The sequence below is a fragment of the Muntiacus reevesi genome, chromosome 9, assembly GCF_963930625.1.
Source record: "Muntiacus reevesi chromosome 9, mMunRee1.1, whole genome shotgun sequence".
Lineage (NCBI taxonomy): Eukaryota > Metazoa > Chordata > Mammalia > Artiodactyla > Cervidae > Muntiacus > Muntiacus reevesi.
The window spans coordinates 44,937,555-44,956,730 of record NC_089257.1 but is presented as its reverse complement, the minus strand read 5'-3'; the positions used below and the strand labels follow the sequence as shown (position 1 = coordinate 44,956,730).

The window sequence follows — 19,176 nt, the reverse complement described above, 5'->3', positions numbered from 1 at the left end:
CCAAGTCAGTGAGTCTTATTCTGTTTTGTAAACAAGTTCATTTGCATCATTTTCTAGATTCTGCATATAAGCAATATCATATAATATTTGTCTATCTCTGAGCTTTATTACCCCCTTAGGTGGGAGATGATAGCTAGAGGGTACTGGAGTTCGATATTTCCCTTCTCCCTCATGGAAAGCTAGAACAGGGTATACTTGGATATTTTCTTTTCCCGGTGTAGAATGCTAGAATAAACTGGAGTTGGGTATTTCCCTTTCATCTGATCAGTTCAACTCTGAAAAAAAAAAATTCTAATAGTTTAGGGTCTGGAAATATAGTTTCTTTCAGTACAGAACTTATTAAGAAAAACAAAATGATCTGAACTATTTCAAAATGGTTACTTTCCCCCTCCCTCTGCACAGCTGGACTTTTCTTCAGTATTCACTGTGAGAACCTGGTCAATCTCCTGGAGATAAAATAGAAGTATAGAGATCCTCTATTACAGGGTCCCCTTGGAGTTTGTGACACTCAGACTCATCCACAGAACCTGTCAATTACAGTTTAGGTTTTTCTACCCCATTGAGGTTTCTCCTCCTTTACATTCACCTATCTGTTTCTACAATCTGGGGGGCAAAGTTTGCCCTGTGACTTAATCTATCTGTCACATCTAAGAAGAGTGGTTGGTTTTCAGTTTGTACAGCCTTTTAGTTGTTGTTAGGATAGAGTGTTGACTTCAGGCTTCTTACAGGCCAGACTGGGAACTGGCTGTCTTGCTTTTTATTTTGAGGCCATGTTATTATATGATATTAATGTAGACTGTTTTATCTTCTTTGTGAAAAAATCTTTATCATTACACTTTAAGAACTTGTGCTACAGAAAGTTTTTTAAACTTTACTTCTCTAATATTATATAACTAGCTACTCTAACTTTCTTCTAGTGTCTGAATTTTCCCATCCTATACTTTCACACACTCTATCCTTATGTTTTAGACACATGAAGAGTTCCGTCAATAGCAAGAAAAGTTGAATTTGATTTTCTTTATTCATTCCAATAATGTTTGTCTTTTACTGAAACATGTAGTGTGCTTAATATGATTAGTGATACATTTGTGTTTGCAATCTTACTATGTGATTTCTGCTTAAACCACCAGGTGTGTGTTTCTTTTTTTCTGACTTGTCAACTTTCATATTAATAAAGTATTTATTAATAATTAATTAGTAGGTTATCATCTTAGAGCTGTTTAATATTTATTTAAAAAATTAACACATGTAAATCCATGGCTGACTCATGTCAATGTATGGCAAAAACCACTACAATATTGTAAAGTAATTAGCCTCCAACTAATAAATGGAAAAAAATTAATGGAAAGTACAGAGTTCCATATACTCCCACCACATACATAGCTTCCCCTTTTATTAACATCTTTCATTAATGTTGTACATTTACTACAAATGATGAGATAATACTGATACTCCATTATTAACTAAAGTCTCACTCTTTTATTATACAGTCTATAGGTTTTGACAAATGTATAATGATATGAGAAAACATGACAGATTATTTAAAAATTAGTTTCACTAACCCGGAAAATGCTGCTCCACTTATTCTCCCCTTCCTCTTTTCAACCCCTGACAACCACTGATCTTTTTACAGTCTCTATAATTGGCTTGCACACTGTCATATAGTTGGTTTATTTATTTTATACACAGTAATTTGTACCTCTTAATTCCTTACCCTTATCTTGCCCCTTTCCTCATTGGTAACCACTAGTTTGTTCTCATAGAGTACTGGGGTAGTGGGGAAATGGACACATTTTCAATAGGTTTCCCATATTTTTCTACATTTGCTTCTTTTTGTCCCCCTTCTCTACAAGGATGGTGTTTTAAAAAATTAATGCACATTTAATTTTCTTAGACGTTCTCATAGAGAACAAACTCATATAGTTTGTTATATAACAAACTCATACATATATATATAAACTCATATATATATATATATATATATATATCTCAAACTCACATAGTTTTTGTTATACACTTTGTTGTGTTTTTTTTTTTTTTTCAGGTATAAGTCATAACATAACATGAACTAATTATCTTTCACTGTCTGACTTACTTCACTAAACATGATACCCTCCAGGCACATCCATGTTGTTGCAAATGGCAAGTTTTCATTATTTTTTATGGCTCAGTAATATTCCATTTCCTCTATATGTGTATACATTAAACATCTTTATCCATTCACCTGTTGTGGACACTTAAGTTGCTTCCATATCTTGTCAACTATAAACAATGTTACTATGAACATTGGGGTGCATGTATTTTTTACAAATAGTGCTTTCATTGTCTTCAGCTATATACTTGGGAGCTGAATTGCTAGATAATGGTAATTCTATTTTTATTTTCTGAGAAATTTCCGTGCTGTTTTCCACAGTGGCTGCACCAATTTACATTCCCACCAACTGTGTACACAGGATCCCTTTTCTCCACAGCCTTGCCAATATTTGTTATTTCTATTCTTTTTGATGATAACCAGTCTGACAAGTGTGACGTTTTGATTTGCATTTCCCTAATGATTAACAATATTGGGCATCTTTTCATATGCTTGTTTGCCATCTTTATGCCTTTTATGGAAAAATGTCTATTCGGGTCTTCTATTTTTTCATCAGTTTTTCTGACTTGTTGATGTTGAGTTTGTATAAAGTACTTATATATTTTGAATATTAACCCTTTATTGATCCTATCATTTGCAAATGTCTTCTCTCATTCAATAGTTTGTCTTTTCATTCTGTTAATAGCTTTCTTCATTGTGCAAAAGCTTTTGAGTTTAATTGAGTTCCATTAGTTTATTTTTGCTTTTGTTTCCTTAGCCTTAGAAAATATTGCTATGATTTATGTCAAAGATTGTTCCTCCTATGTTTTCCTCTAGAAGTTTTATTGTTTCTGGTCGTGCATTTAGGTCTTTAATCCTTTTGAGTTTATTTTCCTATATGGTGTGAGAAAAACTTCTAATTTCATTCTTTTTCATGAAGTTGTCCAGTTTTTCCAGTACTACTTACTGAAGAGACTGTCTTTTCTCCATTATATATTTGTGCCTCCTTTGCCATAGATTACTTGACCAAAAGTGTGTGGGTTTCAGAGCTCTCTATTCTATTCTTTTGTGCCAGTACTAAACTGCTTTGATTACTGTAGCTTTGTAGTATAGTCTGAAGTCAGGGACTCTGATACCTCCAGCTCTGTTCTTTTGGCTCAAGACTGTTTCAGCAATTCAGAATCTTTTTTGTAAATACAAGGCATAAAAATGTATTGATTTGAAACATTTACATACCACAACATGATTACCACTGAAGAGTTTTCTAAAACATCTATCATGTCATATCATCATCATTTCATTATTGTGGTCAAAACAATTTCAGTCTAGTCACTTAGCAACTTTGAAGTTTATATACAGTATTGCTATTTATAATGTGCTAAGTATTATGTATTCAGGATTTATTTATCTGTTGCAGGTTTGAACCCTTAAACAACATCTCACCAACCCCTGGTCACCACCATTCTACTTTAATTTTTACACATTTGGCTTTCTTGAAAAGTAAAGTGAAGTCGCTCAGTCATGTCTGACTCTTTGCGACCCCATGGACTGTAGCCTACCAGGCTCCTCGGTCCATGATATTTCCCAGGCAAGAATACCGGAGTGGATTGCCATTTTCTTCTCCAGGGGATCTTTGTGACCCAGGGTTCGAACCCAGGTCTCCTGCATTGCAGGCAGATGCTTTATCCTCTGAGCCACCAGGGAAGCCTGGCTTTCTGAGATTCTATCTATAAATGATATCATACAGTATTTGTCTTTCTCTTTCTGACTTACCTCATGTAGCATAACGTCCTCAAGGTTCATCCATACTGTGACAAATGGAAACTGTCACAAATTTCATTCTTCCTCATGAAGATAGGCAAGATAAGATATCTTTATTATCCATTCAGCAGCTGACTGACACTTAGGCTAATTCAACATGTTGGCTATTATAATTAATGCTATCATAAACATGGGAGTGCGTGTATCTCTTCAATATCTTGTTTTCAATTCTGTTAAGACATATAACCACAACCAAAGTAGCTAGATAATATGGTAATTCTTTTTTAAATTTTTGAGGAACTTCTACAATGTTTCCCATAGTAACTGAACCAATTTACATTCACACCAACAGTGGGATTCCCTTCTCTCCACATCCTCACCAATACTTGTTATCTCTTGTCTTCTTGCTGAGAGTATTCTAATCAAAGTGAGATAACATCTCATTGCAGTCTTGATTTGCATTTCTCGGATGACCATTAGTGTTGAGCATCATTTTACATATCTGTTGGTCATCTGAATATCTTCTTTGGAAAAAATGCCTATTTATCTTCTCTGCTCATTTTTCAATTGAAATTTTTAGGGTTCTGTTATTCAGTTGTATGATTTTTTCACGTGTTTTTATGAGTAAGTCCTTATTCAGTATTTGGATGGCAAATATTTTCTCCTGTTCTGAAGGTTACCTTTCATTTTTTTTTATTATTTCTCTCACTGTGCAAAAACTTTTGCTTGATGTAATCCTACATGCTGATTTTGGCTTTTGCTGCATAAGTTTGGGGGTCGTATCCAAAAAATATCATTGCAAAGAACAATGTCAAAGTGTTGTAGCCACGCGTTCTGGGAAACAAACTCACTCAGAAGGACAATGCAGATAGTGGAATGCAGTTTATTACACCCGTGGGCCCAAGGCAGAGTCTCCTCTTAGCCAAGGACCCCGATCAGCTTTTGTGAAAACCTTATATACTCTAAGTGTATGTAACCAAACCCACCTCCCCAAATTCCCTGAAACTAGTCTGAACAAAGGAAAAGAAAGATACAATCAAAGTTGATTCATATGCCCATGATTCGTATGCCTTAAGCCTAGGTAGTTAAGACTGGACAATTATCAATAGGCCTGTGGTCATACCTTAATAAGCATAATTGAATTTATGATTCTATTTGGTTACACAGATAATTAGGGTATTATTTTAGGCTATGGAGAGTCTAGGTATGAGCCCTGGGGCTCTCCATCCAGAAGGTCTGGTTTTCCAGTTGGTATGTCATTTCCAAAGATACTGGGCATATAGCTCAAAGTCCACAGTCTGGCCCAAGATGGAGTCCTGCTTTCAAGATGGAGCCTGTTCTGTCTGTTTCCTCCTTCAAAGGAGCTGCTCTCCTATGCTTATTTTTTTGAGTTTTACCTAATCAGGTCTTCTACTTAAGTCTTTAATCCATTTTGAGTTGACTTTTATGAGTGATGTAAGATGAGGGACTAATTTCTTTTTACTGCATGTGGAAATCCAGTTTTTCCAGCATCATTTGTTGGAGAGACAATCCACTACCCCTTGAGTGTTTGTGGTTCCCTTGTCAAATTTAAGTTGACCACACATACAGAGGTTTCTTTCTGGGCTCTCTACTCTGTTTCATTAGTCTATGTATCTATTTTATGCCAGTTTTAAAATTAATATAGGTTTGCAATATAGTTGGAAATTAAAAATTGCAATGTCTCTGGCTTTCTTCTTCTTTATCAGGATTGCTTTGGCTATTAGGGATCACTTGTGATTCCATACATATTTTAGGGTTACTTTTGGTGATTTCAGTGGAAAAAATGCCTTAGAATTATAAAAAGGATTATGATATATCTATATATGTCTTTGTGAGGTATGTATATTTTAACAATGTTAATTCTCCATGAACATGGAGATATCTCTCCACTTATTTGTGTCTTCTTCAATCTATTATGCTCATTTCAAAGGTAGTAAGGTAATGCTCAAAATCCTTCAAGCTAGGCTTCAACAGTACATGAACTGAGAACTTCCAGGTGTACAAATTGGATTTAGAAAAGGCAGAGGAGCCAGAGATCAAATTGCCAACATCTGTTGGATCACAGAAAAAGCAAGGGAATTCCAGACAAATATCTGGTTCATTGACTACACTAAAGCCTTTGATTGTGTAGATCTCAACAAACTATGGAAAATTCTTAAAGCGATAGGAATACCAAATCACCTTACCTGCCTCATGAGAAACCTGTATGCAAGTCAAGAAGCAGCAGTTCGAACTGGACATGGAATGATGAACTGGTTTCAAAATTGGGAAAGGAGTACATCAAGACTGTCACCCTGGTATTTAACATCTATACAGAGTGTATCATGTGAAACGCTGGGCTGGATGAAGCACAAGCTGGAATCAAGGCTACTGGGAGAAATGACACCACCCCTATGGCAAAAAGTGAAGAGGAACTAAAGAGCCTCTTGATGAAGGTGAAAGAGGAGAGTGAAAAAGCTGGCTTAAAACTCAACATACAAAAAACTGAGATCATGGCACCTGGTCCCATAACTTCAAGGTAAATAGATGGGGAGAAATGGAAGCAGTGGCAGATTTTATTTTCTTGGGCTCCAAAATCACTGCAGATGGTGACTGCAGCCATGAAATTAAAAGATGCTTGCTCCTTGGAAGAAAAACTGTGACAAAACCTAGACAGCATATTAACAAGTTGGACTTTTGCCAACAAAGGTCCATATAGTCACAGCTATGGTTTTTCCAGTAGTCACGTATGGATCTGAGAGTTGGACCACAAAGAAGGCTGAGTGCCAAAAAACTGATGCTTTTGAACCATGGTGCTTGGACAGAAAGGAGATCAAACCAGTCAATCATAAATGAAATCAACCTTGAATATTTATTGGAAGGATTGATGCTGAAGCTGAAGCTCCAATACTCTGGCCACATGATGCTAAGAGCAGACTCTTTGGAAAAGACTCTGATGCTGGGAAGGACTGAAGGCAAGAGGAGAAAGGGGTGACAGAGGATGAGATGGTTGGATGGCATCACCAACCCTATGAACATGAGTTTGAGCAAACTCAGGGAGATAGTGAAGGACAGGGAAGCCTGGTGTGCTGCAGTCCCTGGGGTAACAAAGAGTCAGACACAACTTAGTGACAAAACAACAACAATTTAACTATCATTGTCTGAGTTTTCTGTAGCTCACTGAGTTTCCTTAAAATAATTACTTTCAATTATTTATCAGCCAAGTCACTAAACTTTATTAGGTTAACCTAACTTTGAGTTAGGCCATTGGTGGTGGTGGTGGTTTAGTTGTTAAGTCATGTCTGACTCTTGTGACTCCATGGACTATAGCCTGCCAGGCTCTTCTGTTCATGGGGTTCTCCAGGCAAGAATACTGGAGTGTGTTGCCATTTCCTCCTTCAAGGGATCTAGTTATTGGAGAATTATTAGTTTTTCATGATGACATGTTTCCTTATTTTTCATGTCCTCGTAGCTTTGCACTGCTATTCTAGCATGTGAAATAGCAGCATGCGTGTGCATGCTCAGTCACTTCAGTCATGTCTGACTCTTTGCAACCCCATGGACTATAGCCCACCAGGCTCCTCTGTCCATGGGATTCTCCAGGCAGGAATACTAGACTAAGTTGCCATGCCCTCCTCCGGGATCTTTTCAACCCAGGGATCAAACCCACATCTCCTGAGTTTCATGCATTGCAGGCAGATTCTTTACCCACTGAGCCAACTTGGAAGCCCTTGAAATAGCAGACACCTCCTTAAATCTTACTGTATGACTTCATGTGGGACATTCTGTTTCCTGGTGCTGTTAATATCTGAGATTTTCTCTACCTTTGTATGGGTACACCTGTCCCACATTTCTTAATGTCTTTCATGGCAGAATTCTTAAGTTTTTATATTTTCTCTGGTTCTTACAACTCACCAGGCTGACAACTGGAAACTTTTCTATCTTCTGGAAGGTGGCAATATACCTTGAGTGTGTGGTTTCTCTCTTCCCAACAGATACCGGTCTGTTTTCTGAAAGCACATAATTTACTAACCTATTAGTAGTTCTTGATGCTAAGCTCAGGAGTGCACACAGGAATTAGCCACAGAGTTGGAGTAGTTGTAGGTTTACCACTTAGGGGATAAGAGGTGCCCACAGACTTGGGAGGCCAATCCTCAGGTAGAGTTCTCCTAAAGGTTCATGAGAAGACTTCCTGATGAAGTCCTGAAAAAAAAAAAAAAAAAAAAATCAACAGGAACTGCATCCTTTAAATGCCCTTTGACATTCCTAAATGCGTCTTTCCTGATCTATTCCCTCCTCCCATTCACAGAAGTCCTGCCTCAGTACTCTGGGTACTGTTGCAGTGAAATGGGTTTCTCCAGCCATGTCCCACACAACTGGGTTAACTGAGCATTCAATATTCACTCTCGTTTTCCCCACTGGAACTGTCAGGGTCATGAGATGGTTTACCCACATGCAATGTCACCAAGCTGTGCTGGAATCTCCTCTTAGGAAGATTGGACTTCTCCAAATTCTCTCTTATCTATGAGTACCTATCTTGGTAAGCACTCTCCAGGGTTGTTTTCTTTTTTTTTTTTTCCAAGGGTGGTGATAGAAGCTGGGGAAGTTTCACTGCCTCCACTCTCTGCTCAGGCCATAAGGAGGTCTTCTGCCTATTACCAGGTGCACCGGTCATCAAGACTACTCCTGCATCCTCTGGTATGTGTTGGTAGATCACACAACTCCAAAGATACACTTTTGTTCACAAATGGGTGTCAAATTTGTTGCTTTAAAAGGGGGACAAAAAAGGCAAACATATTATGTCACCATGACGCTGACATCTGCCAAGTGTATTTTAAGAAACAGGAGAGTAGTTAATGAAATGCACTAAGAAGTGACAAAGAGAGAATGGGAACCATTTGACATATGCTTGACAGAAACTTATGGAGGAAAAATAATTAGTAGTTCTAGTCTTTAAAAAAAAAAAATCAACATCTAGCTATCAAAATCATGCATATTTTCAAACTCCTACCTTCAACTTAATGCTCTTTATGTGTAATGAGAAATGCCAAAGGTCAAGCTATTACATTCCAGCTCATTCAAGCAACCAAAAAGGTAATCCATGTTGAGACCATACACATATTATCTTGCACACACAGAAAAATTATTTAAAGTGTTAACAAAATACAGTTGCTAGAACAATGAAAACAGGGGATGATGAGGCCTCACAGACTTGTATCTTTAATACAGGTTCCGCTGTGCACAGGATTCTCCAGGCAAGAATACTGGAGTGGGTTGCAATGCCCTCCTCCAGGGGATCTTCCCTAACAGGGATCAAACATATGTCTCTTCTGTCCTCTGCATTAGCAGGCAGGTTCTTTACCCCTAGTGCCACTTAGGAAGCCCATCTTTAGCATACTCACCCTTGTGGCTATGTGGCAGACACTTCTTCAAGTCATGACACAGGCTAACTGAGGGTCTTTTCTTCCTACAGCCATGGACACAGCAGATTTAACTGATGATGAGACCCTGCTCAGAGGCAATAGTAGGAAAGATCTCCAACACATGCTGAGAGAAGTAGGACTGGCAGTTAACTACTGGTTGTCAAAGCTGGAGGAACACTGGGTGTAACCTGTGACCAGGCCTTACAATACCTAGAAGAGAAAGACTTCCAGGAGCTGAAATCCCAAGCACGACATCCCTGGGAGAGAAAAGCCCTGGAGAAGATGCTTAACCTGTCACACTCAAATACTCTTTCAGGGTTACAGTCTCAGGTGGAAACAATAAAGAAAAAACAGCAGCAGACAGAACAGACACTGCAGGAGCTGAAAGAGTTGCTGTTAGAAGGGAGGCAGCAACAGGAAGAAACAGTGAGTAAAATGAAGGCAGAACTGAGGCAGGTAATGGAGATCCTTAAAGAGAATAGGCCATGCCCAAGTAAGTCCCTAAAAGAACTCATGGAAAACATGCAGAGACAATTCAACCTTGTGGAGGGAACACTGTCTCACAGGAAAAACCTCTCAGATAGACAGCTGGTGAAATGGGCATCTGGAGGACTGGCCCTGCAGGGAATTTACAAAACCAGCAACCAAACAGGTCTGATAGAGAAGAGAGAAGAGCTACTCCGTGTCCCCAAGGATTTCTCACTCTGTGGCCCTGAGGAGGGTACACGGACAGAAACAAAGGAATTTACATTTTCTCAAGAAGAATCCATGTTCACCCGGATGGTAGAGAAGCTGGGCTTCAGTGTAACTGCCTCAGCAAAGGGTGGAGGTTGGGGAGATAGTCTGGAATCTTGTATGGATCACAGAAAACAGTCAGAATCCAAGGAAACCAGACAGGCATATTCTGAGCAGTCTTACTTCTGTTCAGTCAAATTCACCTACATCCCACTGGCCTCCTGCCACTTTCCCATTGAGCAACTCCAGCTCTCCAAGGCAGCTCTACAGGAATTGAAATGCATTGAAGGGGTTTTGGATCAGGAAGACCCAGACCAACTTCTCTTGCGAAGGCATAGGACTGAAACCTTCTTCCAGAGGTTTGGGTCTCATGCTAACCAGGGCCCTCTGCACTTGGGAGGAATCTACTGGTGGAAAGCAATTTCAGAGGGTTTTCAAAAAGAGCAGCTGGCAGAAGTGAAACAGCAAGCAGCAGAGGCCCTGGATATTTACATAAGGGGCAGTTACAGTGGCTTTGATGTGACCATTACTACAGGTGTGGATATGTCAGACTCACATTCAGAAACAACTTCTCAGAACATGAATTTCCAAAATCTCCAAACCAAAGTCCAGTTGTCTGTGGCCCAGACAGGTGGTCCACCAGAAGCAAATGGCTTTTTACAATGGAAATTTGGCTTAATAGCTAGTAACCAAACCTGGTATGTCACTGACAGGGGACTTCAGTTGGTGCCTGTTTGGGATATTATCCTCTCCAATCACAGAAATGATTTTAAGGATCCTCTTCAGGTAGCCAACTGCCTGAAAGACAGCTATACTCCTCTGACTAGTCTCACTGCCCAAATCCAGGAAGGAGAAGAATTACTGACTCCTGAGAAGGAGAAAGAATTACTGACGGTTGAGAAAGAGGTTAGGGCTTTTCTAGAAAATGTGAAATCCTGGGAACTATCTGATCCTGAAGAGCAGCTGATAAAGCTAATAAATTTCATGCAAATGTTGAGTCAAAAAATAAAAAGCTGTGACACCTGGATTAACATATGCCTCACAGATATGGGTCTACAGAATTTTTTGGTAAACACAGTGAACTTTTGCAAAAAGTCTTCCGTTTATAAAAGTACAGTTATTAAATCTCAGTTGTAACACCTTTTTTATCCTCACATCCACAGAATGACAAACTTTCCTCAGTTTCATTCCATCATGCAGTGGATCTTCCAGTCAGAGCCAGAGCCCGTCAACATCACCCAACTTTCTGAATTAATTAAAACCTATAAAGAAACTAAGAATGACACTATGGAACAGAAAGGTAAATGTAAGTCCACAGAAACAGTGGAGGAAGCTCAAAGGAAGCTGACTTATGAGGTCAGCTTGTCTCTTGACCACTTCTTGACTTACCTTCAAGAAACGGGGCAGCCAGACACACACATCTTGTTACTTTGATAGCATCTGGTGCAGGATATCATGTGGCCGACAATATATTTCATTATCTCCTGGGGCATGATGAGTTAGTCTTCCTATTGGATAAAATGGAAACTGCACAAAATAAATACCAAGAGCTCAAAAATATTTGCAACTGCAGGGCTCAGGCATTCCTGGTGCTCACAGGTCTGACAGCTACAGCTGGCAGCAAAGTTGTTTCTCCAGAGGAGAAAACAGAACGCGTGGCATTGATAAGACATCACCTGGGACAATCTTTGACTGAAGAAGTTGTACATGTCCTCACCAAACTTGGAGCAGATCATGACTGGGAAAACCTAGAAAAAACCTTGAAATTACTCATTGATGGGGATTATGAAGCCATCATCAATTTACCACAAATGGATAAAGATAGAAAAGAACTACAAAGTCTCTTTAATGAAAAGGAACACCTTCATGAACTACACGATAATGAAAATAACAAACAGGACACAATAGAAAATATAGCCTTCCAAGACTTACTTGAGCGTTTAGGTCTAAAACATTACTACCCAAGAAAAATGAGCAGAGCTCATTTTTGAGCTTGATCCACAAGACTTCTGTGTACAACACCCAGCCCTGCTCTGAAAGAGAACTTCCCTTCTATTTCCTACAGAAGCTACTGATGCTGGATTATGGACTGAAATACCTGATCATCAAACATGAAAAATACACAGAGAACCAAGTCTATTCAAGCACCTCAAATCAAGAAAAGGAGGCTTTTTATCCATATGAAGAATTTCTTAAGACAGCGATAGCTCCACTAATCCTTCAGACACAAACATCACGCAATATATTCACCCAATGGATATACAGATGGCAATTCTTCACTGTGCAGATCATTTTGCCAGACAATATATTTTGGACAAACTTTCTATTTGTTGGTTTGCCCTCCCACTTCTCATACCTAATCCCCTCACTGCTCAAATTGAATTCTCTCTCTGGTCTCTCAGTCAAATTAGAAGAAGTTGACAGCAAGCAGGGAAATCAATAAAAGGGGAGAAGGACAATTATAACAATCAACGGATGTGTCATGTTTCTGTCCCCATTGTGTCCTTTATTAGAGTTGGAAATGGTTTCTCTGCTTCCAAATCTCAGATCATGAACTATCTTCTCAGTGAAAGGAAACATGATGTTTTTTTTCACTGACATTGCAAAGGCAGCAGCAGAGACTGTCTCCTGATGGGAGGAGTGGTGGAAGTCGCCTGGTTCTGTCCTGGAGGGGAAGAGCCGGACAGATTTAACAACTGCTTGACCTTTACCAATCTTCATGGAGATGCAAAGGAATATCAGAAGCAGCTGGTCTTTTTTCAGGAGGTCTCTTCCATAATTGTGGTCCTCTTGTCAACTTCTGATGACAATGAAGAAAACCGAAAAATAGTCAATGATATGTGGTAGTCATCACAACCTTTAATCTTGCGTTTGAAATCAACTATGACAAACATGTTAAGATGAACAGGAATTATTTGGGACTCTCTACAATCACAATAGATGCCTAGGATATACACTCCATAAATATGACTACTGACTGCATTGTTTCAAAAGTTAATGAAACTGTTAATCAAATAGCTCAACAAAAGCATGATTACAATCGAACTTATTTCTATGAAATCCTGAGAATAATAGATGAGGAGGTGAAGTCTGCATCCACTCAGAAAAGATACACACTTACAAGAAAATATGAAATAGACTTATCATTGTGTTTATTCCAAAGAGCATCAGTGAAGTTTAAGGAGATGCACAAGGCATTCAAGAGGGCAAATGATCCTGTAAACTATCTGCAAAGCAAGAAAGATGATTTCTTCATGAGCTTTAAGATCTCTTGTCAAGGAGCAACTTCAATTAAAACATTTGTTGATTTTCTCTGGAACAAACTCACACCTGCTGTCTCCAGCACCATAAGAAAAAACATGGCCCTCAAAATTGCTGGGGACATTCGAACCACCTGCCGGGCATTCAGTGAAAACAGAGCTAACCTGGAGAAATACATTCTCATCTCTCTGGCAGAAGAGGAAAATTTTGACAACTACTGGCAGTACCTTCATCATCCAGAATCATTTTTTAAGGATTACATTGAAAACCATGTTAAAACATATTTTTCTGACACAGGAAGAAAAAAAATAAAGACTTTTCTACAAATGAGTTTAGATGACATCAAGAATGTCATCCTCTCAGCTATGCATGAATCAACACAAAAGCCAAAGATAAAAGCAGCACAGTGTCTGGGTGGTTAGATTTGTTCTGTGATCACCTGGGGAGTACCTTGATCTTTCCACGAAAAGACTTGATAAGCATTGAACACCAGGAGATAAAAGATATCGAGTTTCTCAAAGAGGCCATGAGTAAAGCTTTGGATTCTGAAATGAAGAACATAGAAGAGAACTGTATGTCTAGACTTGTAGAAGAAATGATTCCTGAAATCCAGAAAATGCTCTCTGAACATCTCTGTGGCTGCTGGAAACAGTGTCCCTTCTGTAACGCAATTTGTACAAACACAATCCCTAACCATGAAGGAGACCACAGTGTTCCCTTCCACCGTCCAGAAGCTCTCAGTGGAGAGTGGTGGGATCAAACAGACCAGTTTGTCATTGATTACTGTACTAGTCTGGTAGCAAGTGATCATAATTTTATTCTGAACTGTGACAGGAGTATCCCATATAAAACCTATCGAGAAGCAGGAGGGGAATATGCCACATGGAGCATCACCCCAGACACATCCACCCAGCCATACTGGAAATGGTTTGTCTGTCACTTCAGATCAAAGCTAGAAGAAAAATATCACAAAAGATTTACCGGTAGGGGTGAAATTCCTGATGCCTGGAAGAAAATCACAAAGCAGGAGGTGATTGATGACTTGAAAAAAAATTAATACTCAATGACCAGATAAGAGTTCCTGTATCTAAACAAAGAAGGCACATTATAGAACAATCCTAAAATACCACCCACTCAGAACGAAAACCTTCCTTGTATCAATTTTTTTTCAAATGAAAATCTAAAACCAAATCAATAATAGCATGAGTTGAAGATTTCTTGAGTAAGAATCTTATTTTTCTTTGCCTCAATTCCTTCTTCTTTAAAAACAGATAACTGATATATATAAGTACATGATAAAATCGAATAAAGTCCATTTAATATACCAACTGTATATTTTATATTATTATTCTGAATGTTTTTATTTTTAAATATGTAATGTTATATAAAGCTTCAAGAAAGTCATTTTCATACAGGGAAATTAAAATCATTGCAGACTGCTACAAAACCTATAGAATAACTATACAAATATGTTTATCAATATACAGTTACTCACTGGAAGTTACAAATTCTTTTCATTTCTAAGTGTATTTTTTTTGACTTTATAAAATAGTGAGGAAGAGTTATTAATGCTTGAATGCAAAACATTCATAGGAAATTCAAGATTTCCAATTCTCAAATATAATGCCATTTAGAGCTATTCTATTATAGGAATAAAAAATCAGAAACTTGGCCAGGATAGAGCCTGCATTAATTTGGGAAACAATATTAAACAAATATGAAAAATAAAAGTTAAATGACTTTTTGTAATTTAACCATTTTTCTCTTATTCCTGGGCACTTGCCTGTGCATGTTTTTTAAAAAAGGTAAAGAAAAAACTCACAGGAGTTTAGTATTCAAGGCCTAGAGCTCTGTACAAGTCTGAGAAGGACCCGTTTATGGAACAAGATTCATGACCAGGGAAAAAGGGCCATTTTAATCAAGGCTGTGGACCAGGTCGGGGCTTCCCTCCTAGCTCAGTCAGTAAAGAGTCTGCCTGCAATGCAGGAGACCGGGTTAGATTCCAGGGTCGGGAAGATTCCCTGGAGAAGGAAATAGCAACCCACTCCTGTATTCTTGCCTGGAGGATTCCATGGGCAGAGGAGTCTGGCTAGCTACAGTCCATGGGGTCACAAGAGTTGGACACATCTTAGTGACTAAACCATAATGATAATTCAATTAAAAAAATGTTTCTGTATATTAAAATGTAAGAAAATGCTTATCCCCAATCAAGTACCTTTGTGACTTTTCACACTATTTGAGCCATACAGTCATGATCAGAAATAAAAAAGGACATGCTGAAGCCAACCAAGGACCTGAGAGGGGAGGAAATCTCCACTCTGCAAACCTATACCTTCTGAAACAATGACTTATGCTATGTTCTCAAAACTGATGATCTGAAGGAATCCTGATGCAAAGAAAAATGTTACTCATGTCTGACATAGGGCCATTCATTGGCTTCCATTTAAGGGTACACTCTCTACCCCTCCACAGCCTGTATGAAAACATACAGTACAAAGAAGAACAATCAAAGGACTTGGATCTTCAGAGCTGGGAGACAGGAGTGCTCACTCGGCTATCTTTGTGCTCCAAGCATACTCTTCAGTTTCAGGTCAAATGACGATGTCTCCAGAAGAAATCATGTAACAGAAAAACTATACAGAAAGCAGATGTTCTTTAATAGATGGATTTTCCTTTTGTTCTTTAAAAATAGTCTCACTGAGAGTTGGAGGAGCCTCCGAATAGGATAAAGTTGAAATAGTGATAAAAACAGAACCCATGCACAATATAGCACTTGTCTCTGACATCACTGCATCCTTGATAACTGTGCAATGTTAACATTTGTTCAATGTTTTTCATATTTGTTCACTAAGCCCATTAAAACTTTTCACTAAGAAGCATTATAATTAACTTTGATTTTCAGGCAAAATTCTTGTGTATAAACAACTAATTTTTTATCAAATCCTCAGGCACTTAAGGAGAGTGATTACTAAATGCAATTCAGAGACGGTGTCAAGAGTTCCCTAAAAAATGGCTAGACATAAGCTGGGGATGAAGGTAGATGGAAACATATGAATGTGGTTTTCTATGATAGTAGTGGAGAGTAAAGTGCCATCAAGGTGGGGTCAAAGTGTCAATGGGTTGAGGTCAGTGAGGGAGATCTTAGGAACACTGGAGTAGAGGGATAGAATTCATACGGGTGAGAATCATATAGTCATGAAAAGTGGGAGATGCTGGGCCCAGTGTAGGTCACAGGGATTAGAGATGGCCAGCGTTGTAAGGTCACTGGAGGTAAGGTTCACACAATCAGTAGAAGGAGTCTCTCAGAGTCACTGAAAATGTGGATCACGGAAACAAAGGAATTGGGGGTCACCACATCAATAGACGTAGGGAATTTCCAGAGTGATTTAAGCTAGAGAGGACAAATCCTGCAGGAATGGGGCTAGGAGAGTGATGGATTCTAGGGCAAGATAAATAACGCAAATAAGATGTGAGTTGCTTCTCAGGTGGCACCAATGGTGAAGAACTCCCTTGCCGATGCAGGAGATAAAAGAGACAGCGAAGTTCAATCCCTCGGTTGGGAAGATCCCCTGGAGAAGGAAACCACCACCCACTCCAGTATTCTTGCCTGGAAAATTCCACAGACAGAGGAGCCTGATGGGCCACAGTCAATGAGGCCACAAAGAGTTGGACATGACTGAGCACCAGCACATGCTTTAAAAAAGATGGAAATTTGCACTCAGAAGATTTTCACTTAGGTCTCTAAGTGAATGAAGTGAATTGTGGACTATTACGGACTAATTATTTCTGTCATCTCTAAATCCATAGGGATTTAGGACAGACTTATATGTCTTTTCATTTGGAGGAGATATCAAGATTGAAGGCAAAAGGAGAAAAGGGCAGCAGAGGATGAGATGGTTAGATAGCATCACCGAGTTTGAGCACACTCCAGGAAACAGCAATAATGGTATTAACATGGAGGCTGGGGCTATTTGCTTATGATCACTAGTGTCCTCTACTCCTGAATAAGATGCTGAATTTCTCCAAGGTCCATGGGATACAGATTGGATCCTCTGCCCAACAGAGTTTCCTCACCCCTCCCAAGGCTCATCTCTCCCAAGGCTCACCCACGCCCACCCCTCCCATGCCCCACCCCACCCCAAGCCCTGCTCACATCCCACCCCTCCCACCCCTCCCACACCCCACCCCTTCTACCATCCACTTCAGCAGAGACAACTGGAAATACACTGCCAGATGCAGGAATGAGGGGCAAGTCAAAGAGGTTACCCTGGGGTGTCAGCAAAACAGGTCAGCAAACAGTACACTGTCAGGTCATTAAGTGTATGGGGGCATTCTGAAGACTGAAAATCACAACCACAAGAACCAGCTATTGTATATTCAACAACTAAAAGAACAATCACAGATAGCACCACAGCTACCCTTCGGATCTCATCCCTCAAACCAAATAATGAGAGTAGGAGTAGGAAAGGAAGTAAAGAAATGAGAAAAAGAAAACAGGCCATAACACACTTCAGTTCAGTTTACTCCCTCCTAGTCTATGAAATTGTATTTCAGGCCTGAAGTTGATGGAGGTGGTGAAAGGTGGTCAAAGAGCCAGCTTAGGATTTAATGAGAGATGGAAGTTTTGATAGTAGATAGGACTAAACTTTTTAATGCCTAAGACTTTAGATATTCTAATACCAAAAGTGACTAGAAAAGTCACTTTCTCAAGAATATTTCCAGGAATGGGGGCAGGGAGAACTAAAATATCATGGTGGCAGGCAGAGAATAGGGATAAATAAAGGAATATTCCAATTATACACCACTGAGTCCAGCTCATTCAATGAACAGGTTACACACAGATGAAGAAAAATGAGGAAGAGGGGCAAGAGGAGAAATAAACTGGCAACACAGGTGAGTCTCTTCTGGAAAAGGAAGGGGCTGCTTCCATGAGATGTTTTCAATTACTTCTCATTATTAACTAGTACAATATTGTGATATATTAGTAAAGATATATCCAGACTTTGTCCAGGTTTCTGGAGCAGAGCTCCTAGAATTCTTGGAATGTCATGAGTTACAGGGATGAGAGGAGCCTCTTTTGTTACTCCTAAAAAGTCCCTGTCAAGAATACTTGAGTTTCTGCTAATGAGGTGACTCTATATGAGCCCCCTAGATGGTTTAAGGATGGAGGTTGCCTGCCAACAAAACCTTGTGATTAGAGGGTTGGAACTTTCAGCTCCAAATCCCCTCACACCTCCAGGAGGGAAAAGGGATAGAGACTGAGTTAATCTGGAGTTGCCAATGATTTAGTCATGCTTATGTCATGGAACCTCCATAAAACCATAAAGGAAAGGGTTTGGAGAGATTCTAGGGTGGTGAACACCCCCACATGCAGAAAGGTGGTATACCTCAACCTCCACAGTCACAGAAGCCCTTGTATACAGGACACTTCCACACCTCATCTTATGTGCCTCGTAATCAGGTTCTTCATTTATATATTTTCTAACATCCTTTATAAGGATATATGGGCTTCCCTGGTGGCTCAGAGGGTAGAGCGTCTGCCTGCAATGTGTGAGACCAGGGTTCGATCCCGGTGTCGGAAAGATCCCCTGGAGAAGGAAATGGCAACGCACTCCAGTATCCTTGCCTGGAGAATCCCACGGACAGAGGAGTCTGGTGACTACAGTCCACAGGGTCGCAAAGAGTCAGACACAACTGAGTGACTTCACTTTCACAAGGATATATATATATATATATATATATATATATATATATATATATATATAGCTAGTAAATAAGAAAAGTTCCTGATTTCCATGTGTAATCATAGCAAATTATCAAACTAGAACTGAGGGTCATGGGAATCCCAAATTTTAAGATAAGCAAGATAAATTGTGGGTAACTAGGGGCCCAATATTTGCAATTGTTATCTGAAGTGGGAGGGTA

General features: G+C 39.2%; 1 pseudogene; it reads left to right on the top strand.

The window, feature by feature from the left end:
• The first annotated feature begins 9,307 nt into the window (after positions 1 to 9,307).
• Positions 9,308 to 14,313, top strand: LOC136175082 (interferon-induced very large GTPase 1-like; annotated as a pseudogene).
• The last annotated feature ends 4,863 nt before the right edge of the window (positions 14,314 to 19,176 follow it).